This window comes from Sinohyriopsis cumingii, chromosome 5 (genome assembly GCF_028554795.1).
Source record: "Sinohyriopsis cumingii isolate HCF-2022 chromosome 5, ASM2855479v2, whole genome shotgun sequence".
Taxonomy (NCBI): Eukaryota; Metazoa; Mollusca; class Bivalvia; order Unionida; family Unionidae; genus Sinohyriopsis; species Sinohyriopsis cumingii.
The window spans coordinates 109,406,203-109,422,223 of record NC_142965.1 but is presented as its reverse complement, the minus strand read 5'-3'; the positions used below and the strand labels follow the sequence as shown (position 1 = coordinate 109,422,223).

Sequence of the window (16,021 nt, the reverse complement as noted above, 5' to 3'; positions counted from 1 at the left end):
GCTTTGGTAGAAATAAAGGAATTTGTTTTTGAAAGACAAAATATATCTCTACCCTCCCCACACTAAAATATAATTCTGTTATACTGGTGCATAATACGCGGAAAGGAAAAATCTAGCATGGTTTATTAAAGGGACTATTCTTAGCAGTGTTACGATTCAGTAATCTTAAACCATATAACTGAACAAAAGAAGTGAAACAAAACAATTTAAGTAAAACTAACAAACAATTTATTTCCCTATAACGCAAAGTGAAAATTTAAAAGACAGTATTGTGAATTAAGCCCAAATAATCCCAAATTTTTCACAAGTCTTAAAGTATAAAATGTTTTGAATGAATTCCAACAGTATCGAATGCTCTGATGTACAACAATGACATAATCGAGAATGCCTTTGAATGAGTTCTCAATAATCAAATAATAGTGTTTTAGTACAATCTCAAATTATACCTGAACAAAACTGCAAACTCTGATCACATATTCCCAAAGAATGACACAAAAGAGGATTAAATACTTTGTTCAAAAAAAAACTATAGTTTTACATAAACTGTCACTTGACCTATGATGCAACAGACTGTGGAAAACTGACCATTTCTAATTGGAAAATTCAATCAAACTGGAAACAAGTTTGCTTCTAGAATATGCTGAACTCAAAAAGCTGCCAACGTGTTTTTAAATGACTATTATCTTAAAGTACAATCTACAATCAAGGATAAAAGTTCAGCACAAAACATAGATATACATAACACTATTGTGGCAATCAAATCCCTGATTGAACAGGTCAAAGGGATATGTTTTGTGCCTAGAAGTATGTGAAAAACTGCTACAATAACATGAAATCTAATAAAGTCATCTAAATATGCATATCATAAAAATTGAGCTGGGAATCTTTGGTTTAAAAACAAAGCTATATTCAAAATGTTACTAAATGCATATAAACTGGAAAAAGGTTGCTGGAATGGAAAGGAAAACCTATGCACGTTATCAGCATATTACATCATTGCCACAATTTATTTGTCTACCAATACGATTACCATGATTGTTCTTAAAATATAAGTCACTTTCTAAAATTAAAACTACAGAGCCACCATAACCTAAACATATCATAGTACCTACTAAATATATTAAACTATATGACCTGGCCTTCTTTGGCTAAATATAGTTTTGTTTACACCTTGTTTCAGTGTAAATGAAAATAAGGTTTTGGTCCGAAAGTTCAAGATTAGTTTTTAAAAAATGGATGAAACTGCTACATGGACTTTAAATTCTAATAAGAACATCAATATATTACAAAATATGCCTACTAAAGCAGTCTACCTCAAGCTTCATCTTCCTTACAAGGTTTATGTATAAAAAAATATAGAAGTCCTACATATTAATAAATGCGTCAAAGATGAAAAATGATCAAAAGGGCATTAAAGTATAATCAGGTCATTTCAGTATAAATATGACATCAAATTCCATTTGCAAAAATGTTTGAGACTGAAAAGTTTTTAAAATATGTATGAATATTTTGAAAAATAAGGTCAGCTACCGGAACCAAATCAGGTATTTAAACCCACTCAAGATATATAAATATCCAGTCTGATTTTGTCTGACTTAGTAGTTAGACAGCTTAAATACAAGTTATAGTGTGACAATCAGAGTGATGAATGGACAGCCCAAAACCAAATTCATTATTGGAGAGACCTAAATATGAGTGCCATATCTGCAATGGTTAGGTATATATCATTATACTGAAATATATATATTTCAGCTGTACAATTAACTATCGTTGATACTATTGACGTATGAGTAATAATTGTACTTTGCTTCTGCTAGAGCAGGCGATATCATATAAATAGGGGATTTACTCTGAATTAAGTATATGAACAGAATGAAATATGTTCCAAATGCCCCAGTTGGGACAGTTTTTTTGGGGGAAAGATTTTGGAGTAAAGAAACTTCCTTGCAAAGAGCAAAAAAATGTTAGATTTCCATTATTACTCGAAGTCAAACCTGGATACCCTGCCTATAAAATGTTCACACCCCTTAAATTTTTCTTCTTACCAGTATGACTGCAATTAATATCATACATGGTAAAATTTCTTTATTCATGTATGAACTACTTTTTATTGTCTAATTAGAAGATTTGGTAAGATTCAAGTTTTATCACAGACCAAATGTTATACACAAGTGTTAATTGTTAACCTGATTTTTACTAACAGGACTACTGTATTACTGAGTAAATCTCAAGTGAAATTATGTTTTTCTTTCATGAAAAAAAAAACCGACATTGTTTTCAAAAGGCACACATACAATTCCCTAAGGTCAATATATATACAAAAATTAAAAAGAGTTATCACCCTTGAATTATAATTACTTTTTACAAGCATGTTACATATCTCCTGTAATGGGAGAGTGGTGATGGTAAATGACACTATGTTTAAGTAACTTCCTTGTTTTGATTGGGGGGGGGGAGTGGGGAAAAATTATATATAAATTAGTCTAATATTAAAAAAGAACACCCCACCCCCTATAAAAGCATGCTCCTATCTTTTGATTATAGCTGGCAATGAAAGCCTGTTTACATCATATTATCTGGAACTGTAAGGTACTTTTGGAACACTATAGACTGGATATGTGGAATAGTGGACACTTTAGAAGATGCTCTTCTTTGCTAAAATTTGTGGAAATTTAGCAACTTACAGTAAATAAGATAATGACAAGTACAGATTCTTAAATTTCCCCAAGTGAGACAGCACTGGATTAAATAATGGTCGATACAAAATGGATTATAATTAGGGTACAAAAATGGTTAAGATGTTTTAAGCCAACAAGAAGTGCTATTCACCAGTAAATGCTGAATGTAATTCATCATACTGTATTAAAAATGAACATTCTTCACTTAAGAACAATCAGACATAATGAACTTAAATTAATTTATAATGTCTGACTACAACACATATAAGGAATTCAAATTACAAAAATCAAGTACGGAGGTATTAATATCATTAAAAGAGTTATCAACCCATACTTTTCTATCATAGTTTATCATCATGTGTATGAAAATCAACAAAATACAGGGAAATCTAGAATCTATATCTAAAAACCAGAATAATGAAGCAGATATTGGACAAGTGGTACTTTTAATACCTAATAAAGGTGCTGCCCACTTGCAAAAGATCCCATGATTGTACAGAATGACAGATAACTACATGTACTTGTATGACTACAGTTCCACATGAATGGGATTGAATACAAAAAAAACCCATGATAATCTCAAAGTACTGAGTGGTCATATGTAGGTTTCTTTTCAATATAGGTAATGCCCACTCACAAGGAGTAAATAAAGGCTTTATTTAAATACACTTGGGTATTAAGGAGCTGAACACAAGTAACTGGAGAATATAGACTGAATGTAAATTGAATTCACAAGACAGTTTAGGTGGGTGGGAGGTAATTTGTCATATATTGCTGCCCATTCATGGGCACTGATTACAACGTCTAATTCTGCACATGAAATGAAAGAAAATAAATATATTTTAAGTGCTTTCATTTGGGTAATATGATAGCTTCTCTGAAGAAAAAAGTTTACAAATTGGTAAGGAGTGTAAAAAGGCACCATTAAGTCTCATCATGAGCTCGTTATCAGCACATAACATGTGTTTTGAAGATACTGCCACAGTTGAACTGAGTCTACTCACTAAATTACTAAAGCTATTTGACTACTCCTGTGGCCTAGTGCTTAGAACATCTGCCTCAGTTGCAGTAGGTTGCAGGCCAGATCCTTGGCCGAGTCATACCAAAGACTTATAAGAATCGTATTAACAGCTGCCTCATTTGGCGCTCAGCAATAAGAGGTTAGTGTTATGACTGGAAAGATTGGTGTCAGGATAATGTGACTGGGTGGGACATGATGCTACATGTCTGTGGTATGGTGCCCCTGTGCAATACATCAATATAAGCTGTCACAGTGCAGATATCTTAGCGATAAAAAAAATTAAACCTACATTAAAAATAAAAAACACACACACTCTAAAGGCATTTAATAAATGTCTAGTAAAGTTCAAAACATAAAAAGGATGCACTCCATCTATATAGTGGAAAAATCCAAAAATCACTGACAAATGAAGCCATGTTGTCACTGATGATGCTGTCCACTTTACAATGAAGGTCCCATAAGAGCATTTTATGTATAAAATTGATGAATAGTTTTTTTAATTCATAACTGAAAAATGGACAATCTAAATTTAATTTTTACTGTGACTGAATGAACAAAATTGCACTTGAAACAGCTTTGATTGCACCAAAGGCAACTGTATTGCACTAGTTCTGATGCCTGTATATTCAAATTTCAGCAAAGTGAATAAGAAACAAAGCAGCCTACCGCCATATTTGCTCATACAAATCTAGGAGCATGACTATGTTTATTGTTCTGTATTGGTAAAAGCTGGGAATACAGGCTTTGTGTTACAACAGTTTCATTTTGGTTGTTAATCACAGACTGGTGCAGAATCAAAACTGCAACATACATTTTTTTAAATATGCCAATAGGAATTCTATAAAGGAATACATATTGACTAGTCCATGTGATGCCAATCTAGGCAGTTTTCAGAACTTTTTGGAACTATTTGTATGCCACCATTCTTAGAGTAAATCCACAGCAGCTGCACCAACAGATTTTTTTGCAAACAATTTTATTCACAAGAAATTTGACATGCAAGATTTATCTCAATAGTATGTAAGTCTAAGTTGAAGAAATGTGCAAGGGAAGAAACTCTTATGGTATTAACCTGTCCAGCATCATCGTCACAAGCCAATTTTTCCATTGCCATCTGTGGCATCCTGTCCTGAGATTTCCTCTTTTTTTTCTCAAGAGCATGCATTAACAAAAATATGTCATCAACAACACAACGTCAAAACCTTCTTTACATCAATGAAAGTGCCCATTTTATGAATGATAAGAAACTGTGCATGAATGAAAAGCTATGATTGGCTCATTCAAACAACGTGAAAGGTCTCATGGAGTCATAAATGGTGAGTAAAATTTACTCGCACTTGCAGTGACTGGATCAGCAAAATCTAATTACCGTTCAACAATTACAATAATATTTCTGCCATAAATAGATTACCTGACCTACTTATCATTCATAAAAGCAGCCGTTCTATGCATTGTCTTTAATGCTTGCTCTCTGTAAAGTGTGTCAATGTTGTTATGCAGACTCATTTATGCAAATGAAATTAATATTAACTGATTTTCTAAAATTTAATGCTAATCCTGATTGCTGAAGGCTCTGCACTGTAAGTGTCCTCAATGAAACCTTCCAGACAAATTCCTGCTAATCCCTACGGGACTTTTAAAATGGTGACCAGATACTGATCTGGATAAAACAAAAAAAGGGGATATTGGGTCTATCATAACAAATAAGAGGGGACTACAAATTAATTTCAAGACATGCTGTTTCCATTGTGACATCACAGCAAATGACATTCAATCCAGTTTGTACTAGATCACACTTTTATACAGTTTATGTTTTGTTGGTTTATGTCAATGAAATGCTAGGTTTTGCTCTTACAGACATGGTTATATCCTCAGAAAAATTATTCTCCATTTTGGTAAATAGGAAATGAATTTACAATCAATAATGGTTACAAAACCTTACTGACTCGTATATCAAAGACTTATGAAAATGGTACCAGCAGCTGCTTTGCAGCATTAAGAGGTTAGTGTAAGGACTGGTTACCCTAATGTCAGGATAATGTGACTGGGTGGGGCATGATGCTACATGTCTGTGGCAAGATGCCCCAGTGCCAGATATCACTATAAACCGTCACACTGTAAACATCGTAGCGATATATCCTGGTGTCAGGATAATGTAACATGGTGGAACATGACGTTACATGTTGCCCCAGTGTGAAACATCACTATAAAATACCACACTGCAGACAGTATAGTTATATGACTAAACTTGTTAAAACTATGTTGAAAATCTAAATCACACACACAGACTGTAATTAACAAGGATGCAAAACTTTCAACAACCAACAACCACTGAGTGGCAATACGTGCACGCTTCTGGCATTGCAAATCCCTGCAGAAACCAATGAAAAGAAAAACACCATCAGCTAAAGATAGCATTTCTTTTAGCAGCAAGGAGAACCACAGGGGGTCGGTACAAAGAAAATTAGGTGTATCCGTCAATGAATCAAGGGATGGTGGAGGGGGGTCTAACCTGTAACAAGTGTTATATTGTTAGAGGTTAGACCCCCAACCACATCCCTTGGTTCATTGACGGATACTCCTAAATTTCTTTGTAACAAACCCCTGTGGCAGAACAGTCCAAGTAGAACGTTTTTGTACTAATGGTACTGGTTTTGGGGCTCCTTTGCTAAAAACAACTCCTAATCAATCATGATTGCTTATAAATACAAACATGTTCCTGTATACAGTCCATAGTAAGGTCCAAAGGTGGTTGGGGTTTGAAAGAAACTCATACATCTGCCACCCATTAGATATAAACTGTGGACCTGCATAAGGGCACAGTGGCTCGTATCGTAGCATGTAGTTATTATTATAGTACATGTATGACAAGTCAATTGTAAGCAACGATACGAGCCCCTGTGCATAAGGGTGCATAGAATGGAGCGAGTTTTGTATTGATATCCCCTGTTGTATGTTATCCACGATTTCACGTTTCAAACTACAACCAATATGTATGCCCTAAACATCAAATTGTTACTCACATTTACGGACAGTCATGGAAATGAAGAAACATTCCTTACTGTTCATACTTTCGTCCCGGAAACAATGCTTTCTTCCGATCATCAGTAAATATTCCCTGTTCAGTTACTGTTTCAACGTGTCGCAAAGCCTGAAGTAGTTCGATATTTACTGCTGGTGTCCCCCTGGCGGAACAGAACGACACTGTATATACTCATCTACTCAGTATATGATTTTAATGCGAGCGACGTGGTATCTTAACGGATCAGTGCGTGTGTAGGGGGAATAGTTCTCCCTCTCTCTCTCTCATGCCTAAAAACTTCAAATATAATGCATTTTCACAAGCGTTCTCCTCAATACATTTTCTTACAGCAGTTCACAGACACAGAAAGATTTATATTTTCCCGATAATATAAGCTATGCTAAAATATAACTCCGCTGACCAACACGTGGTCTGCATATATTTGAATGTGTGTATTCCTGATTTTCTTTCAAGCCCCCTAATGCACCACACAATTGTATGCAGTCTCATATACTGCAAGTCTTGAGTGGTTGTTTTATTCGTTCGTTCATTCGTTGCTCTCTCTCTCTCTCTCTCTCTCTCTCTCTCTCTCTCTCTCTCTCTCTCTCTCGCCTTGGCGTACAGCTGCTTGATGGTATTGATTACCTTTTGACCCATGTTATACTTCTTCATTGTGGCATATATATATATATATATATATATATATATATATATATATATATATATATATATATATATATATAGTGGGGGAAAGTCATCTTTCTGATATACCATGACATTGGGAAATTATGTAGATTGCTTGAAAATAAACAGGTGTCTCTACATCTCAGTCTATTTATATTCTCGAGATGAAAATTTCAAAGAGTCTTAAGCTGTACTAAGAAATTTGCAGTGTGCGTGTGTGTGTGAGAGTATATATATATATATATATATATATATATATATATATATATATATATATATATATACACACACACACACAGAGCAAGAGAGAGAGAGAGAGAGAATTTCAAATACAAATTTTAGAAATCTGTGCATTTACGCGTAGTCTTTACACACATCTGCAGGGATAACTCACAAATCATATCAGCCATGCAATGTTACATGCAGTTCATTTTATTGTACATACGTGTGTCTTTGAGAAATCCAAAAACATTCACTCAATTAAAATGTAGAATTTAGTATCTTAGAAACAACAGATTGCACTAGTACAGACAATATATTTTATTTAAATGTGTTTGTCATTAAAACCGCTATCTTTGGAAAGTTTGATTCGTACTGTGACTTTATTGTAAAGAATGCAACATTGGAGAAAATGCCATGCCCACCCCATCGCCAATTTCAAAGAGATGAGGGTATGAACAAGCAAAATAATACTAACTCTGGTCTACACTTGCATGTTTACAATCATAAAAATATCTTCTCTTGTGAGCGAATTCAAGTTAATGACTGTCAAGTCCCATCCATCCATACATCCATCCGGGGCCCCGAGTAGGCGAGTGGTCTAAAGTTATCACCGTTACGAATCACTGCCATCTCACCTCTGTCTGCGTGGGTTCGAGTCTCGTGTTCGGCCTATGTAAGTATGCGAGAAAGCTTGCGAGTAGCTTCTCGCGGGTCCGTGGTTCTTTCCGAATTTTTCCTCCATCATTAATACTGGCCGCCATGTATAACCTATTTTGTGCTGATAGATGGCGTTAAACCCAACAACAACAACAACAACAATCCATCCCGTGACATCCCTGCCTGCCTGCCTACGTACCTACATACATACATACACGAGATGAGTGAATTTTTGCTGAGTTCCCTTCTGCAAGCAGCCAAGCACCTGAACCACCTCCTGTATACACCATGTTACGATCTCAAAACTCGGTGCTCATATCTCGCTTCGATTTGACTTCTGTTGTGACCATATACAATACAATATTTAAAAATATGTTACATAAGCAATTTGTCTTTTGTAATCTCGTCATTCCAAACTTCCCGTTGTCTGAAATCACTTCTATTCCGATGACTAGTCAATTCGTACTATTCATGCGACTATATCACGCCGAGCAAATGAAAATTAAAGACATTTCCCAAGGACAGCATGGGAAGAACTGGGCCCGCAACCCTTGTATTACAAGTCTATGCTCTGTTGTTGTTTTGATCTTAACGCTATTTTTTCAGCACATGTTAGGCCATACATGGCGGCTAGTTTATCTGGTGGAGGAAAAATCATCAACCCACGGGAAGCTACTGGCAAGCTTTCTCACATAACCACATTGACAGAGTCACCTTGCCATCCTTCTCTTTGGCCCCGGTTGGCCGAGTGGTCTAGGGCGCTTACCTTTACAGACAACTGATATTTCAACTCTGTCCGCACGGGTATTGCAAGTTCATGACGAAAAGAAGAAGAAAAAAAAAACAATAAAAAAATACAAACACACCCGCCCTTAAAAGATGGCCTTTCGTTGAACAAGTTTTTCGAGTCGAAACAAACAGTATGTTGCAAAGAATTTATACATATGGAGAGAGAGGGTGGTGGTGAACACATGCTGCATGCAGTTATTTAAAAAACCGCTTGCATTAATACAAATATATTTTACATAAAATATATTTGCCATTACAGAATTACAGAAAAGCTACCTGCATTTCTCGAAGACACCATGTGAAGGTATCGAACACGCGACCTTTGGACTGCAAGTATGAGGCTATACCAACTGAGCTGCATAAACCCTTCTCATACGATTCAAGCTGAAGTGAAGTTACGAATAAGGGAGAAGGTTTGATCGAAGAACCACAAAGAACTCCAAGTGGGGGCAAAGCACCAGCCATGGATATCACTATGTTTGGTTCTATAAAGGAAAATCCTATAGAGTTTACTTACCCAGGCATGCATATGGTTGCGATCAACACACACATACCACGAGCAGACCCAGGCAAACGATGGAATGTGCTGGTTAGCAGCTAATGTGTTTTCAATCAATACTTCGGATTTTTATTGGACTTTGTCTTCCTGTAAATCCGCATTGCTTCTTATTTGTTCTCGTAACTGTCTGTGATTATCCATTTCCGATTACGCCAGAACCTGTTACAGCTAACGATCGTCTTTGTCCAATAACTGTTACACAGAAAAGTACGTCCTTGTTGAATAACAGTCCTTTATTTTCTTAGCTGAGTCAATGTTGGTTTAAAATATTGGATGGCAAATGCAACTGGGGTAAATAAACCGGTGAATACTACTTAGCCATTGTAAAAACAATGCCGGAGTGCTTTTGCATCTGGTGATGCAGTCAACGCTTCGGTGCTTTCACGTACTAATGATATAACATTAAGCCGGCCTCGTATAAGTACATCAGGGTGGTTCCAACGATCACGGTCTATTTGATGCTTAACTTTATTATCCTTTATTATATGCGAGGGCCTGGTAACACCACTATGACGTAGATATTCGTCGACACGTGGAACATAATTATGATCAAAATGCATCCGCTGTTAATTGGTATAGCACCCCATGGGTAAACTCCGCAAGCACAACACCACGGTCAGAATCCATTATTATATAAAAATGATAAAATTTAGTCTTAAACAGAAACGCCAAAGAATGTTAAGTTGTCGTATGGGATAGACGTGCAATGCTTCAAACTTAATTTTATCTTTGGCTATTAATGACATTGATGTCGTATATACAAAAGATTTTTGAGCACCGGTGTCGGGTTCGTTACGTGTTCACCGGGCTGATTATTCATTAATGGTGTTACTTGTCTAAATTCATTATAATAACCAGATATAGTAAACAAATACGATTCAGACACGCGCGCTGTTAAGGTGCTAGAATTAGGATCGTCAAAACCATTTACATCACCAAAAATAATTTGACCATTTATTATTTTATTACGATGAAGTACTATATTTCCTTTTCTGATCTGTAATGTGTATACTGTAGATGAACTTACCACACGTGGTGATGCGGGAACGTAAGCAATTTCTTCTTTTGGATGTATTGTCTTTATGGAATATTAGCATCATCAAAATACTTTTTGATGAACTCAAATAAAACGCTGCTGTCTCTGTTTCTAGCGTTTTCAGTGACTTCAGCCACGTTCTTTGCCACAGCGCCTTTTGAGCTTGACAATTATTTATTGAATGCCTACGTTTGATGTTTTAGGTTTGCCAGTTTCATCCTCACAAATCACAAGCTCACCAGGATAAGCACCAACAACAACACCAGTAGTAAACTCAGCCACATCCGCTTTGGTGGTAAATATGCTCATATCCACATCAGCACCGTGTAGTCGAGAAGAGTAATAATGTCTTACGTACTTTAATTTGAAATCAGTACGTGCTTGTGGTGTTGGTGAACGCTCCAGTGCACGCAACAGATAAATAACAAGATGAACCCATATGGGACAGTCTGAACAAGGCCAGGTGTTCCAGTGAAAAGTAATAAATTGGGTACATTGTCATGAGGTCATGTTGGGAAATCTTCTAACTAGTGTCGATGTTTTAATGTCGGTCCATTATGACCACTGATTGTGATTCGCACGTGCAGTATGAATGGTTGTAAAGTTAAGCCAATTTCTTCAGAAGGTTCTTGATGACGGTTTCACTGCAAAGAAACTTCAGTTAGTTCTAAGTAGTGAAATATCATTTTGCTATGAGCTAGGATGTTATCACGATTTATAAGTTGCAACACCACAAGCACATGCTTTGGCGTAGTAAGACCATGTTGGGCACTTATTTGTCAAGTAAACTGTTCCACAATAGCAGTTGGTGGGTGTGCGTCCATAGTATGTGAGAGAAATGACAATGTTGAATTGGTTCCCGACTGCATAAATGATAACAAACGTGTTTCTGTGGAAAGTGAAGAGGATAACACAGGCATCCACAATGTTACTGGTTTTAATACAACTCTACCCTCAGCAGCTGCTGCACCAAGCCAAACTGTATCATTGTGGTTATTTTTGCTGGTTAATGCAGCTGTGTGTTTGACTTTAAAAATAACCATGCGAATATCTCTGCAAAAAACAAACATATGGCTGAGAGAAATCACACATGAAAATCGCAGTAAGATTCCATGATATTGTCCTGACGCTGAGCAAATCCACCATTGCAAGTGCCGTTACATCCCACAACTATATCTACATGAACACTGCCTGCAAAGTTTCTAGGTCGCATAATTGAGTATTGTTGAGAATCCGCATTATCAGATGTATCCTTCATAAACATCATTGTTGGACCAGCTGTTCTCTTGTAATCATCGCTATATCTGGCAAGTTCAGTAATTGCTGTGGCGACATCAACTTTGTCTAAAACTGATTTGATTTCCTTTCCATCAATGGAATAATGTGAACGGCTGAACAACACCATGATTACATCGTTAACAAATGCAGTTGTGCTATTGGTAGGATAATAGTAGCTACCGTCATTCTGTACCAGTTCTCCCTCAACTTGAAAAAAAAAACTCACATGGAAGGAAAAACTTAGATGTGTCTTGCATTTGCATTTATATTTATAACTAATTAGATACTCCTAATACTCAAAAACTAGCTTGTTTCGATCCACTAATACATGCGTTTACATGTCAAATGCTGGATCAAAAATATCTTTGAACTGGGCCATCATTCAGATACTATACTTTATTGATTTTCTTTAAAACCGTGCAAATCACCTCCCCATTCAGAGATTTCTGACAATCGCTGCTGAGCTGCCTCGTTAATCATTCTTCTAACTGCAGCCGGCATTGTTCTGTTGTAGATGGTAATGTAACTGGAACCGTCTTTGATGGTGTTCGTGTTATTAATCGCCCAGTTGTTTTACTTGATCCACAGTAGCACTTTTAATACTATCCACAACTCGCATTGAAACTTATTTAGTAATGGGTGCTATGCGCGATGATCGCGATGATAAGTCTGTGAGTACTTTTGGTGCACTCGCAGCTAATTTACGAATAACTACCCAAAATCAAGTTCCATAATGTTATGTACGCAGATTTCCTCGCGTTAACTATGTGAACTGGTTTCATGAGTGCACGCATTGGTATTCTTATATTTTTACGTGTCAGTTCGATCTCTGATGTACAGTTCTATCGTCAATGTTACATTCCGCAACGTACCGGTCTCGATCCACCATGGACAAATAGAAAAAAACGTATATGTGTCAGCCGATTATTACGGCATGGAAGATACACAGGTGCATAAGGGCGTGATCGGTATCAAGTCAACTTTTTTCACCACAGGTGCTCGACGCGAGCTTGATGTTAAGAAAAAAAAAACAATCATTTGAAGGGAAAAATCATACAGAGTGACAAAAATACCTTAGATTACCCCCATGACCCGTTCTGACATAGGATCCTCTCTATCATAATATATGAGAGAAGGTAGGGAACTTCGAAATACTTCGCTCCACCCACAACCCTCGATTTCCTTCTGCTATTTGCGTCTTTAATGGCATACGACCATACTATATGGCTTGTTTTACTCCTGAGATATTTTTCTATCCATCAAGCCATCATTGACTTTTCGAGAGCCCAAACAAAATAATGTAATCCTGTAAAACTACGCCTGTCGTTTTGCACCTGCTTACATAACTACCACTAATGGTGTCACAGGTTAAATTGATCAGTGTAGCTGAATTAGTTCTCACACTGTCAGACCCGATAAGATATCCAGACTCTTTAGGTCCTGCATGCAAGATGTGCATACTCTCAGGACGAATTTTCAGCCAACTAAGAACTTTTCTCAACGACGACTGTCTAGTGTTAACCAGACTCATTGGCGATAACGGAGCTAAGTGTAGGGTCAAGTTCACGAATAAAAATTTTAGAGTCCATGTAAGTCAATAACGAAATTCTACGTCGGACCTCATCATTTATCGAAGTAATATCGTACGCACCTGTAGGAAATTCAACATTATGCCAGATGGTAACATTATCTGACGAAAAGACAAATGTGTAATTTATTTTTCCGTGTTCTTGTGGATCACGCTTATTGGTGATTTTTATGCCGTGACTAATGCTTGCGTTTTTAAGTGGTCATCATACCCACGCCGGTACTGAACCAACACGGGGATTTTGGTTTACTTTGGGATAAATTCTCACTTGCAAATTACATGTGTTGTGTGCGGCACCTCTGTACGCACCATAAATGTGACTGTGGTCACGAACTTTGGAACGTTATATTTTTAGTTTCATCAATGGAAATGTCTTGCCCTTTACTTTTAGATAGGCTTTGCTCCTTATGAGCGACAGGACTTTGCTTTTCAACGAAAAGTTTCTCTCAAATGCGTTGGCTGTGGAAAACGCACAAATTGTATCACTAGTCATAATTATGTCTGCTGGTGAGTAGAGCTGCTGACGAATACACTGGCGGCCCTGTTTTTCCATGACATTGAACTGCTGCATAACAAATTCAGTATGGATATTTGTTGAGCGACTTGCACAGTTCGATCGATATCAGGCGCATTTATGTATTTATTGCATTCGTGTCTGCCACAAACAAATTCAGGCATTCAAAGTCGGTTTAGATGATATACGGACTTTCATCTTTCGTTATATTGCAGTAAATATGACATTGTTTTACCAGGATCTCGCATGATTGTGCGCTGTGATGTTCCACTGATACTGTCTCTGTAAAAGTCATGACTGGTGAGCAGTTCTCGAGTGTTAAATAAATGCGTCAAACGTTTTCATGGATATTTCTTTCCCTTGTTCTTCCTGTGTAGGTTAAGTAGTCGAGTAAGATGCTGTATCCATACGTAGTGTGATATCAGTTCTATTTTGATTATTTCATTTCACTCAGCAACAACAAATCCATCTCAGTTCGTCTGCTCTTTCCATGGAGAGAGAGAATGACAGCTGTGTTACTTATATTTTGGAGGCATGTCTTAATGATTACAAGCTGGATAAATCGCCCACAAAACTGCCCATTCCAAGCATCTGTTGTCAAAATAGTTTTTACGTTTATAACTGGTCTTGGGGTATCTAGTTTGGTGTTGTTATGTAACTGGATCCACGAAGCGGGTGACAGGGCGAGAGATGGATGTCTCTTTGGCAACATCTTTCGAGAGTCCATCTCGATCCTGCATTAGTGTATTTCTGTAGCGTTTCAAGAGTTTTTCGATTCCTCTGCCAATTTCATCACTGAGGGCGCTAATACTTTTGCGGTTCAAAATCACGTGGGCACCACAGTGAATCCATGGTGTAGTAATTTTAAGTCCATCCTTGTCACAACTAAGCTGCATAACCAGATGAGTGATGAGGACAATGTCTGCTTTAAGCCCAGCGCGACAAAGTTTTGTAACAGTTACGATTCCAGGAATCCTATTTGTCGGCTATTGTCGAGAGTCTTTGCCTGGCGTGTAAGTGGGACGGATAACTGTCACGTGATTTTCCGATTCACCGCTACGAGTTTGAAATTTAGATTCCGGTACTTGTGATTGCTGTATTTTTGCACGAACATAATTAGCCGCTTCAGAAGTAATAGCAGATGTGAGACGACAATGGTTTTGTTGATACTCATCTAACGCCGCAAGTGTTGACAGCATTTCTTGCACCTCTGGGCACTCGGATATTATGTTCACGCGCAAATTGTTTCAGCTGATTTGCCGTTATTTTGTTGCTGATTGTTGCTGTTGCTGATGCAGTGGTAACAGGTGGTGATGATGGTGGTAACAGTTGTGGATTTAGTCCAAATATTGGTCTCAATAATTCAATTATGCCTGATTTTTCTCATATAACGTGGTATGTATGTATCACGTGGTATGTATATTCCATGCTGCCATGAGAGCTGTTTTAGCTGTGACAAAGACGTCATAATTATACTATGGAGAGGGTGAAGCATCTTTCTTTTCGGAACATTTAGTAAATGGCTTGTTTTATTTTATTTAATTTTATTTGTGTTTTAATTTATCAGGATCAGAAACGGTAATCGCTTCAGATCCTGTGTATTATTTCATCTGTTTCTGTTAATTGTTATTTTGTGTTGTGATATCTGCTTGTGCTTTGGCAGAAACATGTGTATGGAGTTTTTTATTTATTTCTGCGCGTTTAGTAGCACTCACGAACAGATCCACAATACTGGCAAAGTTGATTACGTGATTTGACTCCGAAGCAACAGTTAAGGCAGGGTAGTGCACGTAGACTGTCACGTAATATTGGCGTGTGTGATTTACAGTGCCCATAATGGCATGTTCTGCCACACAATTCATATGTTCTGAGGCATAAAGCTTTGCATTTATTGCGTCCCAATGCCTCGAAGCTCCTTATACATACGCGCATCAGCCCAAATGATTCATCCTTAATCTCAAATTATCCGTTAG

The 16,021-nt window shown here is 37.1% G+C and overlaps 1 protein-coding gene across 3 annotated transcripts in view; it reads right to left on the bottom strand.

The window, feature by feature from the left end:
• LOC149799970 (alpha-mannosidase 2x-like) overlaps positions 1–16,021 on the bottom strand; it is an 89,105-nt gene that overhangs the window by 27,217 nt on the left and 45,867 nt on the right. The window contains exon 2 of one of the 3 annotated variants that reach the window (XM_089959490.1): positions 6,723–6,884. The exons of 1 other annotated variant lie outside the window; for it this stretch is intronic. The gene's annotated coding sequence lies outside the window, so the exon portion shown is untranslated. The remainder of the gene's footprint in view (positions 1–6,722; positions 6,885–16,021) is intronic. One more of the 3 variants, XM_089959491.1, reaches the window with a different exon arrangement.